Genomic DNA, 11,994 nt, shown 5'->3' on the forward strand with positions numbered 1-11,994 from the left:
TCAAGACTATTTGCAATTGACTACATTCTTATTATTCACATTTTCCATCATTCAACACTTTTACATTGTCACTTTGCATTCATAAATTTTATTTCATCATTTTTCATCACTAAATTTATTAAAAATATTTATCATCTCAACGGACTGAGGTAACTAAGCAAATTTAAAATTAAAATGACCAGATAAATCTCATACATATTTAGCATATTGAAAATGATTATATTAATATTAAATGTATTTACATATTATTGATAAAATTAATCATATGTTTGATAATTTTCCTTTGTGGCACATGATTGAAACTAGCCTAGATCTATCTTAACTCTCGATCTATGAAGCACCTTTCCTTAAGTTTTTCACTCAGAAAAGAGGTTTTCACCTCGAGATACTTGATCCCTCTCAACACTTGATAGTTTTGGAGTTAAGATGGATCTAGGCTCGTTAAATCTAATCAAAGATAATTTTAAATATTTTAAAGAATACAAATTTGAAAAACATTATTCCTAAATAAACCATTCTTATTGGCATAAAAATATATAACAATAAAAATGTTTGAGTTAGGGAGTTTCAACATCACTAGTAAGTGTCGGAGAATTAGCCATGTGACAATTTGAATAGCAAGGTGTCAATATTCCAACAAATCCTAAAATTTCGGCAAATTAAACCAAGAAAAGTTGTAAAACTTCCAAAAACATATAAAATATAAATTAGTGTGATTTAACGTGAATATTTCAAATGAGTGTTTTCAAGGGATGACTCTAGAAATAGATTTTCTTGTTGACCACCATTAGTTTAACATAGAAAATGCAACTTATAATGTTTAAATTTTAAAAAGTAAATATATATTTTTCAATATTATTTAACAAATGTCACTATAATTTAGGTTATTCTTTGCATAAAAAAGATAGGAATAAGATGTAAATAAATATATTTACTAGGGGTTACTTCCCACCATTATTTATGTTTTACTCAACACGTATGTAGAAGTAAAACTGATAATATATAGACTTACTAATGATTACTACTAACCAAATACAAAATTAAGGAGTATTAATTTAGCATTGATAAATATAAGTTATAATTTTTTAGAAAACATAATTTCTAACTTGAATGACATACACTGAAATACCAGCAATTTTTTTTTAATAAAATTAATAATAAATATTTAAAATTAAATAAAAAATTAATTATTTTCTTTCAATATTGTAGATAATATAATATTAAATATTATAAACAATATAATATTGAATATTATAGATAATATAATATTCACTATGATAATATAATATTCAATGTACAAAGGGAAAATGTAATAATCTCATCACTCTGGAGTGGTTAGTGCTTAATATTTGCAAAAATAATCAAGAATGGACATAAACATAACCTGAGTATTGGAAACCTACCCTAAACTCGGAAAACAAACTGCATAGCAGAAATTACCGTCAGTAATTTATATTAGATGTCAGCGAATTTTTTTACTTAGAAGGTAAAATATAAACCATGATGATTCAGGTTAGTCGGATATGGAAAATTCAAATGATTTTAAAGGGGAAGTTTTTGTGAGAAGAGTAATTTTATTTTGTTATCGATATTTTGTATATTCTATTTATATAAAAATCCTCTATATCAAAACCTAAACCACAAAAATCAATCGGGAAATAGCCCAACAAGATTCATAACTCTATATGAGTCATCCCAAAATAGCCCAACAAGATTCAAATTAGGTTAAGCCAGCAAACATATGCGCTGAAGATCTTTGCTATTTGAAAAATTGATTTCACAGTATAATCGATTCGATGCATAATTAGATAAACAGATCCCTAAAAGAACCCCCTATTATGTCGTATGTCAGTTAGGATATCCCAGTCTTTACTAGCTTGTTTTAATGGTATTCGGACTGTAATCAAACTCCTAAGTAGAGACCCCGATATTTTAGAACAAATCTACCAACTGATTAGAAGATTGAAGAGCCAAACTAGATAGTAGTGATTTCACAGTATTTTGTCAAAATAGAACATGTCAAACAGAGAGAAACAGTAATCGGTTCGACCGCGGATTGGAAAAAGGACTGAGAGAGAGCCGTTAAATGCTACCTGTTCCTGAGTCCTGCAATGTTCTAAAACAATTTCTCCATTGTTCACCAATTCTCTCATGTAGTGAAACCGTGTATCAATGTGTTTCGTTCTCTTATGAAACACTGAATTCTTTGATAATGCAATAGCTGAGCTATTGTCACAAAAAATCACTGTTGCTTTTGCCTGCTCCTGGCCTAAGCTCCTCAACATTCTTCTCATCCAAATTGCTTGACATGTTGCTGCTGTAGCTGCCACATATTCAGGCTCTGCTGTAGACAATGCTACAATGGACTGCTTCTTAGAAGCCCATGAAATGGCTCCTAAACCCATATGAAAAACATAACCGGAAGTGATTTTCCCATCATCTACACTTCCAGCCCAATCAGTATCAGTGTATCCAATTAAATCTGAATGTTCTGAGACAGTATATAAAATGCCAAACATTTTTGTACCTTTAACATACCTCAAAATTCTTTTTGCTGCCTGCCAATGTGCCTATTTTGGCCTCTCCATGAATCTGGAAATTAAACTAACAGCAAACATTATGTCAGGCCTAGTTGTTGTTAAGTACATAAGGCTACCAACAATGCTCTTATACAAGCTAGGATCAAAATCTTTGTTGCTATCCTCTTTGCTGAGTTTTAATCCCATCACTGTGGGAGTGATTGCTGCCTTGCATTCTTGCATATTAAATCTGCCCAACACTTCATTTACATATTTTGCCTGTGAGATAAAAATTCCATTTTCATTTTGATCTACTTCTATTCCTAAGAAGTATCTCAGAAAATCCATGTCAGTCATTTCAAATTCCTCCTTCATGACTGATTTGAAATTCTCAATGAGATGATCATCATTACCTGTGAAAATCACATCATCAACATATAAGACAATAATCAAAATTTTACCATCCTTTTCTTTGATGTAGATGGTGGGTTCACCCTCACATTTCTCAAATCCATTTTCCAGTAGATAGGAATCTATCCTACTGTACCGTGCTCTTGGCGCTTGCTTCAACCCATAAAGAGCTTTCTTAAATTTTCACACTTTGTGCTCTTCACCTTTCTTCTCATAGCCTAGAGGTTGTTCAATGTAAACCTCTTCCACTAACACTCCATTTAGGAATGCTGACTTCACGTCCATTTGGTAAACTTTCCACTTGTTTTGAGCTGCTATGGACATCACTGCTCTAATGGTTTCCATTCTTGCAACCGGTGCGAAAGTTTCCTCATAATCTCTCCCATATTGCTGCTTGTACCCTTTGACAACCAGCCTTGCCTTGTGTCTTTCTATTTTGCCTTCGGCATTGCTCTTGGTCTTGTAGACCCATTTAACTCCAATGACTTCTTTACCTTTTGGTAGTTCAACTAAATCCCATGTCTTGTTTCTCTCTATGGCATTAATCTCCGCATCCATAGCTTCTATCCATTTCTTATCTTTAATTTCATCTTCGAAATGAATAGGGTCATCAACATGACAATACATGGCAAATAATGAATTCATACCTTCATCATAAAAGTCACTTAAATTTCTGAATTTCTTACCTCTTTCATTTGGTGTGCAAGTGCTTGAAGATTCACTTGAATTTCCTCCTTGTGGTGTGCTTGGAGAAGCACTTTCATTTATCCTCAATGGTGTCTCTTGCTGTCCTTGTGTTGGCGCTGCTGTTTGGGGATTTATTTCAGCCATCTCCTCATCATCTTCATCATGAGACAAACAGTTTTTAACATTCACTGTTTTCTCTATGCTTCCATCCCAAGCTTCCTCCTCAATGAATTGAACATCTCTGCTGACAGAAAACTTCTTCGTAGATGGGCTATACAACCTGTAAGCTTTGGATTCCTCACTGTATCCAATGAAAATACATTTCTCCCCTTTGCTATCCAACTTCCTCCTTAGCTGATCTGGAATGTGTGCATAGGCCACACATCCAAAAACTTTCAAGTGGGTGACACCTTGCTTTCTCCCACTCCATGCTTCTTCCGGCACTTTGTTCATTACTGCTTTTGTAGCACACCTGTTCAAAATGTAAACTACACAATTTACAGCTTCAACCCAATAATCATTTGGCAAATGCTTTGCCTTTAGCATGTTCCTCGCCATATCCATGATGGTCCTGTTCTTCCTTTCAGCAACTCCATTTTGTTGTGGAGTGTACCTAGCTATAAATTGCTTATGAATCCCATTTTATCTACAAAACCATAGAAACTCCTTGGAGATATACTTACCTCCTCTATCAATTCTCAAAACTTTGATGCGCAGCCCGCTTTGGTTTTCCACAAGTGCTTTGAAATTTCTAAATTTTTCAAACACTTCACTTTTGTTTTTAAGGAAATATGCCCAAGTCTTTCTGGTGAAATCATCAATAAATGTGAGGAAATATTGGCTGCCTGCTAATGATGGAGTTTGCATTGGTCCACATAAGTTTGAGTGGACAATTTCTAAGGGTGCTTTTGCCCTTATGCTTTTCCCTGATGGAAAACTTTCTCTGTGTTGTTTACCCAATATGCAACCTTCACAAAGGCTGTCCGGTTTCTCTATCAATGGTAATCCTCTTACCATCCCTTTTCTACTCAACAAGTTAAGACCTCCAAAGTTGAGATGCCCAAATCTCAAGTGCCACAACCAATTTTGATCCTTTGGCACACTTTGGAAAGCCTCTTGGGTAACTGCTGCAATTTCTCCTTTGTTTTTCAAATCTGCCCTTATTCTAAGAGGGAACATCCTGTTCCTTGTCAGTTTCACTTCAGCAATACATCTTTTTCTGGGTGCTATATCCATGATGGTGCATACATCATTCTCAAAGAAAACATTGTAACCCTTTTGAACAAGCTGTCCAATACTCAAGAGGTTACATCTCATTCCAGGAACATAGTAGACATCTGCTATGGTTTTCTTTTCACCCTTCTTTGTAAATATTTTTACCTCTCCTTTTCCCATAACAGAAATTTTTCTATCAGTGCCAAGTGTAACTTGTGATTTCACATTTTGATCTAAAGCAGAAAAGAGGGCTATGTTTCCTGTCATATGGTTGCTGCAACCTGAGTCTAAAAACCATATGTCTTCACTGTTTGTTTCAGCCATATTACAAGCTAACAACACATTATCTTGGCTGATGTTTTCTCTAGTAATGTTTGCACTAGATCTATTAGTCATGTCATGCTGCTTCTTTTTACATTCACTGGCATAATGCCCATATTTTTTACAATAATAACATTGGACATTGAATTTTTCATACCTTTGTCCTTGAGCATGATGTTGTCCTCTTTGTTGGTTGCTGCCTTGGCCTTGGTTCTGATTTGGATTGCTGCCTCTTCCTTTCTTGTTCCTCTGCCTTGACCTCTTCCTCTTCCAAAAGACATCTGGGTCTTGAAAGCTTGTTCTAGAGATGAGTTTTCATTCCTACTCAACCTCTGCTCATGTGTTATCAGTGATGCATGTAGCTCATCAACTGAAAAGTTTGAGAGATCCTTTGTCTCTTCTATGGTGGTGACAATCACATCAAAATTTGAGGGTAGGACCCTCAATAGTTTCTCCACAATCCTCCTTTCTTCAAGGGTTTCTCCATGAGTCCTCATCTGTGTGACCAGACCAATCACATGTGTGAAGAATGAGTCAATATTGTTTGACTCCTTCATGCTCAGATTCTCAAAATCTTTCCTTAACAACTGTAGTTTTGCTGTATTCACTTTCTCCATGCCTTGATAGGCTGTCTTGAGAGTTTTCCATGCTTCTTTGGATGTTTTAGCTGCTGCTATCCTTGGAAACACACTCTGGTCTACTGCTTGATACAACAATACACAGGCTTTTGAATCCTTCTTCCTATTACTCTTCAACAGATCCTTCTCTACCTGAGTTAATCTATTAAACACATTTTCATCTGTTGGTTCTTCAAAGCCATCTTCAACTAATTCGCATAAATCTTGAGAGATAAACAGGGCTTTCATGGTTATGGCCCAATAGTCATAGTTTTTCCCATTAAACTATGGGAGCTGGGTATTAAACATACCCATGCTAGTGCTAGTGCTGGCCATTCCTTGCATTCTCAGCTATGCTTCAAATTCTTGACTGTATATTTAAAACAACTGACTGTTTCTTCAGCAACACAAAAAAAAACTTTGAGAAATACCTGAATTCTTTTGCTTGAGACTTCACTTTGCTGGAGAAGATTTACTGCTGCAACAAAAAACTCCTCCCTTCAGCTTCTTTAACACCTTTAAAGAGCCTAAACCTGCTCTGATACCACTGTTGGGGATTTTTCTGGTAAAATCCCAAAAACAAACAAACTGAACACACACAGAGACAATGCTCTGTTTTACTCGAGGATCTTAGCACAGGGAAGCTTCAAATTTTTTTGAGAACAGAGTATTACACACCCATAAAAGGATTTGTATTCATTAAAAATAAAATGCTTCATACATATTTCATCCTCTTTCACTCAGAGGGATTCACCAAAAATACATTTCAACCAACAAAAGAAAACTCTGTCTCCTCCTGAGATTTTACACTGCTGTGTGTAAAAATCCCTTTTTACATTTACTTCTGTAAAACCCTTTTACATATACTGCTGTAAAAATAAAAATCACATTATGCACTTTGCATATTACAAAAGGTTTCCAGCACACAAGCCAAACATTACAATACATATGATTTACATCGAATTTGTTTTTGCACTGCTGTGCATTCTTTTCTTACCACAAGAAATCAACACATAAAAAAAACTTTTATGCTGCTCCCCCTGTTCTCTCTATGCACACTGTTGTGCGTTCATTCTCCATACAAAATTGTGAACCTACGCTGCCCTTGTTTCTTTTCTACACACTACGTGTGCGTTCTTTTCATTGTAATTCACATGTGAAAAAAAATGGTCAATGCACAAAAACAAATAACATAAAAAAAATGCATTTTGTGCCCATACTTCCGGTATATAAAAAAAAATAAAAAATTAAAACCCCTTATCTACTTTCTACGGGCACAATTAATACATTTAAATTATTATCAGCGGTCAACCAAAATTGATTTTACTCCACGCAAGGTTATTTAATGCAGGCTCGAATGCATGTTGGAATGATGGACGGCGGAGAACATAAAACCCCAACGGACGGCTGACAAAGATTTCGAGAGCCCACTTCATGCTAAACGTTAGGCTCCGATAAAGCTATACGGAAGAAAATATGCTGAGGACGCGTGGCTGAAGACAATTGCATCGGAGTCTATTGTCCGGAAACAGCTTACTGACCAAAGGCGGTCCGATATGCTCAGGTGGTTTTGCTGAAATGGTTTTGGCAGTTGAAATTACATCTTCAACAATAACCCAGTGTTCTGCTATTGGTTCGTTTCGCGTCTGGCGAAGCCAATCCACCATTCAAATATTCTTCTCTCCCTTGCTCATTCTGAGAAAATTGTGAGGAGGCACCCATGCTGGAAAATAAATGTTTTGATTAAAACCCAACAGATACTTCAATAGAGAGCTTCGTTTGTTTCAGCGTTCCTCCTTCCTTCGAGGCTTGAGAGTTAATGATAAGAGTTGAGATATTACATTTCTGTAGTACGCACCACATCTTGTGACACCCCAAACCCTTCAATATATATGTATATATAGTTGGCAGCGGATGGATCACAGAAAATCCCGAATCGTGGTGGAAACATTTCAAAGAATGCAATTCAACATGTTGTTGTTAAAGAATTTTTCCTTTTGTACACTTGGTTTTAACAGCATTCATAGGACCCATCTAATACTTCCAACACGATTTTGGTTTTAACGGCATTCATAGGACCCATCTGATACTTCCAACATGATTTTAATATTTTTTTCCGATACGTTTAATTATTTTTGTTCTAAATAGTTGGTATCAGTTACTGTCCAAAGTCGAATTCAGTGCCGCGTGCGATTAAATTCTAAAAGTCTGCCCCTATAAAAAAAAATGCAAAATGATAAACGTTGCAGAAATATCTTACACTGAAGCGACTTATTTGTTTGTGGAAATATTACTTTAAATATATAATAATTAAACAAAAGTAATTAAATCCTCATATAATCCAGCACAATTGAAACTGTATAGTATCCGATTTTATGTTGACCCTCTACAAAGATGGAATGTATAATTCTTCGCTAGACTTAGTACCAAGTCCCGCCACATGGAGATCATGCACATCATACATTCAAAAAATCTAGATGCCTTGTCTGCAATCAGTGACACTAACATTCTGTATACTAGCAATTGTCCTAAAAGGTACAAAGGGAGGCCGATAGGATTATTAAATTGGAATTGTTGAATTTTTCAAGAAGAGTTAATTGGTTTGTGGAAAACCTTGTTTTCTTAGACTGGATCATTGTGCAATTACTTTTCTTTAGATGTTTTGTTTATATCGATATTACAAGGAACACATTGAATGTCTTATTTGATTTCTGCTATACTTTTTTTTTTTTTGAATAAGTCTACTTCTATATTGATACAAAAATTGTTACACCAAGGCCATGGCCTCGTGAAAGCTAGCCCAATGATGCGACATGTTTACAAAGCATAGCTGAACAAAAATCAAGAAAATACCCTGCTGAGTATTGTCCTAAAGGACTGCAAGTGACCTGATCATAACTATTACCAAAAGTAAAAAAAAACCCCAATGATGTTCTTGGAACTGAAAATTAAATCGGCGCCATACAGCATCCAAAACGCGATGACTAATCCATGGCAAGTAAACCGAGAAACACTGCCTGGAACCAAATCTGAATGCAAACTTCAGAAGCAACTGAGACTGCAATCGAGACCAAAAACCATAGGCAAGCAGAGTGCTTCCCGCGCGGGGAAAACCAGCGATTGTAGCGGAGCACTTATATTGACTATGAAGAAGGAGACGAATGAAAGTACTCATGCAAACTAAGTTCCAAAAAAATGATAGAGCACAAACCTGTTTAAACATCATGAGAAGTATTGGGCTTCTCTTCGATGATGCGGCAACCAAAATTGTAATCTTCTTCGTCATCAGAGGGGTGGCCCTTTTGGTCTGTAGAGCTGCCACCATGTGGGACCCTCGGGCTCGCCTTATCATTCATGATCTAGCATTCCATGCCCTTGCCCTAGCCTGAGGCCTTGCTCTACTCGTAGTTCATCTAAACGGGGTCATGTCTGTCTGCTGCAAGCCTTTCCGTAGTCACTCCAGGGGAAACAGCTTCCTGATCAGCATTAATCTCGCTCAGCTCTATGGTGATAGAAGCCATGAAGGAGAAATTGCCATGAGTGCAGGGGAATTGAAGCCTAGCGGAATTAGTCGCAGAATTGTAAGAGCTTGCTGCCAAATTGTGCAAACCTCTGCCCCTTCCCCGTCCAATCCTTGTAACTGGATACCAGCCTATATTGAAGTCTGAACCAAAGGTCAAGGAGTCCGTCGTGGAGGAGGAGGCCTGACAGCCCATTTGCCCCCTGGAGCTGCCTCTCCTGCAGCTCATCCTCTAGCAGAGTTTCGGAATAACCGGAAGAGTAGGGAGATCCTGGTGGCCTGCTAAACTATGGAGGCATAAAAAGATTAGAACAAGCTTGGCTTTAACACCCAGATGAGCGAAAGGGAGAGCAGACATCAAGTAGCTAGTGGATTTGCAGGTATGGCAGTGAGAAGCTTGAGGCATTAACCATGAATCCACCCATTGAACTGGAGCCCAGAGAGTCCCCGTGATGGTGCGAGAACGGTTCTTTGCAGCTGCAAATGAGGGACTGGAGCACAAAGGAGGAGCGTGAATGAGACAGATTGAGGGTAACATGATCAGGTAATGGACGGGCTGGAGAGGAGGGATAGGCTGCAATAAAGCAGCATTGAATTTGATCTCAGGGGAACTAAAGATCGGTACTATGAGAGGCCAAGCGGCGGTGGAGATGAGCCACGTGCCCACCCATGCTGCTTCCTACGTACCAGTACAACATTCAGACACCCGGATCCGAGACATTTCTTCTATCCTTACTAATATCCTTTCAGTGCTTTTTCTTGATCAATTTGATGAAATTTTCCATTATCCTTCGGTCAAAGTCCTCACATGCATATTAGTGTACATCCCGGTAAGTTCAAAGCTCGAAAGCCAACCAAAAAATTCAATGATAACCAATATTCAAATTCATAATGTAAAACTGCCAAACAAAGTTCCGATAGATTACCTCCAAGATTTGTATCACTGTTTGTAGCCAAAACATCAAAAACTCTGTTGTCAATAGTCAGAACGCTGACATCAAACGTGCCACCGCCAAGATCAAAAACAACAATATTTTTCTCTCGACCTTCTTGTCCAAGCTATAAGCTATTGCTGCAGTTGTGGGTTCGTTGATTATACGAGCTACATTCAAGCCAGCAATAACACCAGCATCCTTCGTTGCTTGGCATTGTGCATCAGTAAAATAAGTTGTGCAAGCCCACAAGTTAATAGTCACAATGCAGTCAACAATTGGTTACCCACAACCTCATAAAAAAAAAGGTTGAAAAGAAAGCATACCAGGGACAGTCACCACAACATCCTTTATAGTCTTGCCTAGTCAAAATCATAGCACTGATTTCCTCAGGGCTAAATACCTTTGTCTCTCCATCTCGTACCTGAACTTGAATATAAGGTTTCCCATCTTTGTTCACAATCTTGTATGGTACCAGTTTCATATCCTTCTGAACTTCTTTGTCTTCAAACCTATATAAAACAAATGTTTTCATTTAATTGTGCTCATCAAGTAAAAGTTTTAAATCATTTTCTTGAAGTTTTTTCAGGGAAGAAATCAAAGCCTAATCTGACCCCAACCAGAATGTTGCTCGACCCCTGACTTAACATGCCAATTTCATGACTCGCACCCTTGTGGGTTCAATATCAAGGCGAGAATTGGACTTGCAATAAATATAATTGTCTAATGAATGGGCAAATTAGAGATCAGAGTACTTACTTTCTCCCCATGAGTCTCTTGACATCAAAGATGGTTCGTTCGGCATTGACTGTGGCCTGGTTTTTGGCAGCCTCTCCAATCAACCTCTCATTTTCTATGAATGCCACCCATGATGGGGTAATACGGTTACCTTGGTCATTGGCAATAATCTCCACATGACCATTCTTGTAAACCCCAACACAGGAGTAAGTAGTTCCCAGGTCTATACCAATCACCGTTCCCAATTTCGCAGCTTCTTCCTTCGCAATCGAAGATGCAAGAAGGCATCCTGAGAAAAATTAAATTCCCCATGAAGAGTATCAGAAAATGCCTATATGTTACCAGGGAAAGGATGCCTATATGGTCAAGTTTCTAGCATATATATTTTAACCGATTGCAGGTTTATCGTGGTCAAATTTCTGGCATATATATTATTAGTAGATATTTGTTAAACCGAATAAATTATAAAACTTGGTGTAAGTAGAGAGCACAACATGAATAACGAGGAAACATTTCAAAAACCTAGCAATCATTCTTCTAGTAGGCCATCTACATCAAGACAATGTTGTCATATTCGACTTGATCTTATTTATAATTGGAAAAAATAAAAAGGGCTTCCTGTAATAGAAGCAAAGAGATGACTCCTTCCAATTTTAATGCATTCAGACGATGTCGAAAAAATGCCGATGTTGTAAAACTACAACACTGCAGAAAAAACGTCTACCAAAAACTTAAAATGCAGTGCAATATTCCATCAAAAGAAGCAAGAAAACTTAACAGTCAAACATGAGATCTACAAGGCGTAGCTGGTATTCATACATGCTTACAAAAACGCCTTTTCTAAAAACTAACTTAAAACCTAGAAGACAATATAGGGATCTGAAGGATAATATTTCTACACAACGAAAGCAAGCTCAATGTGTTTGAAAACCTTTGAAAAAATTGCGAATAGATTAGAAAAGATCAAACAAAGCACATTTGTTTGCATGTCTTAATCTACCAAACCCTTACCCCAACATCTCAAAAATCACTAC

The 11,994-nt window shown here is 37.0% G+C and overlaps 1 pseudogene; it reads right to left on the reverse strand.

Moving 5' to 3' along the window:
* Positions 1-9,988: 9,988 nt before the first annotated feature.
* On the reverse strand, positions 9,989-11,253 carry LOC149171065 (endoplasmic reticulum chaperone BiP-like; annotated as a pseudogene).
* Positions 11,254-11,994: the final 741 nt, after the last annotated feature.

The sequence above is a fragment of the Pinus tabuliformis genome, chromosome 4_2 (genome assembly GCF_031772625.1).
Source record: "Pinus tabuliformis cultivar Carrire ecotype Pingquan chromosome 4_2, CPIR1, whole genome shotgun sequence".
Classification (NCBI taxonomy): domain Eukaryota; kingdom Viridiplantae; phylum Streptophyta; class Pinopsida; order Pinales; family Pinaceae; genus Pinus; species Pinus tabuliformis.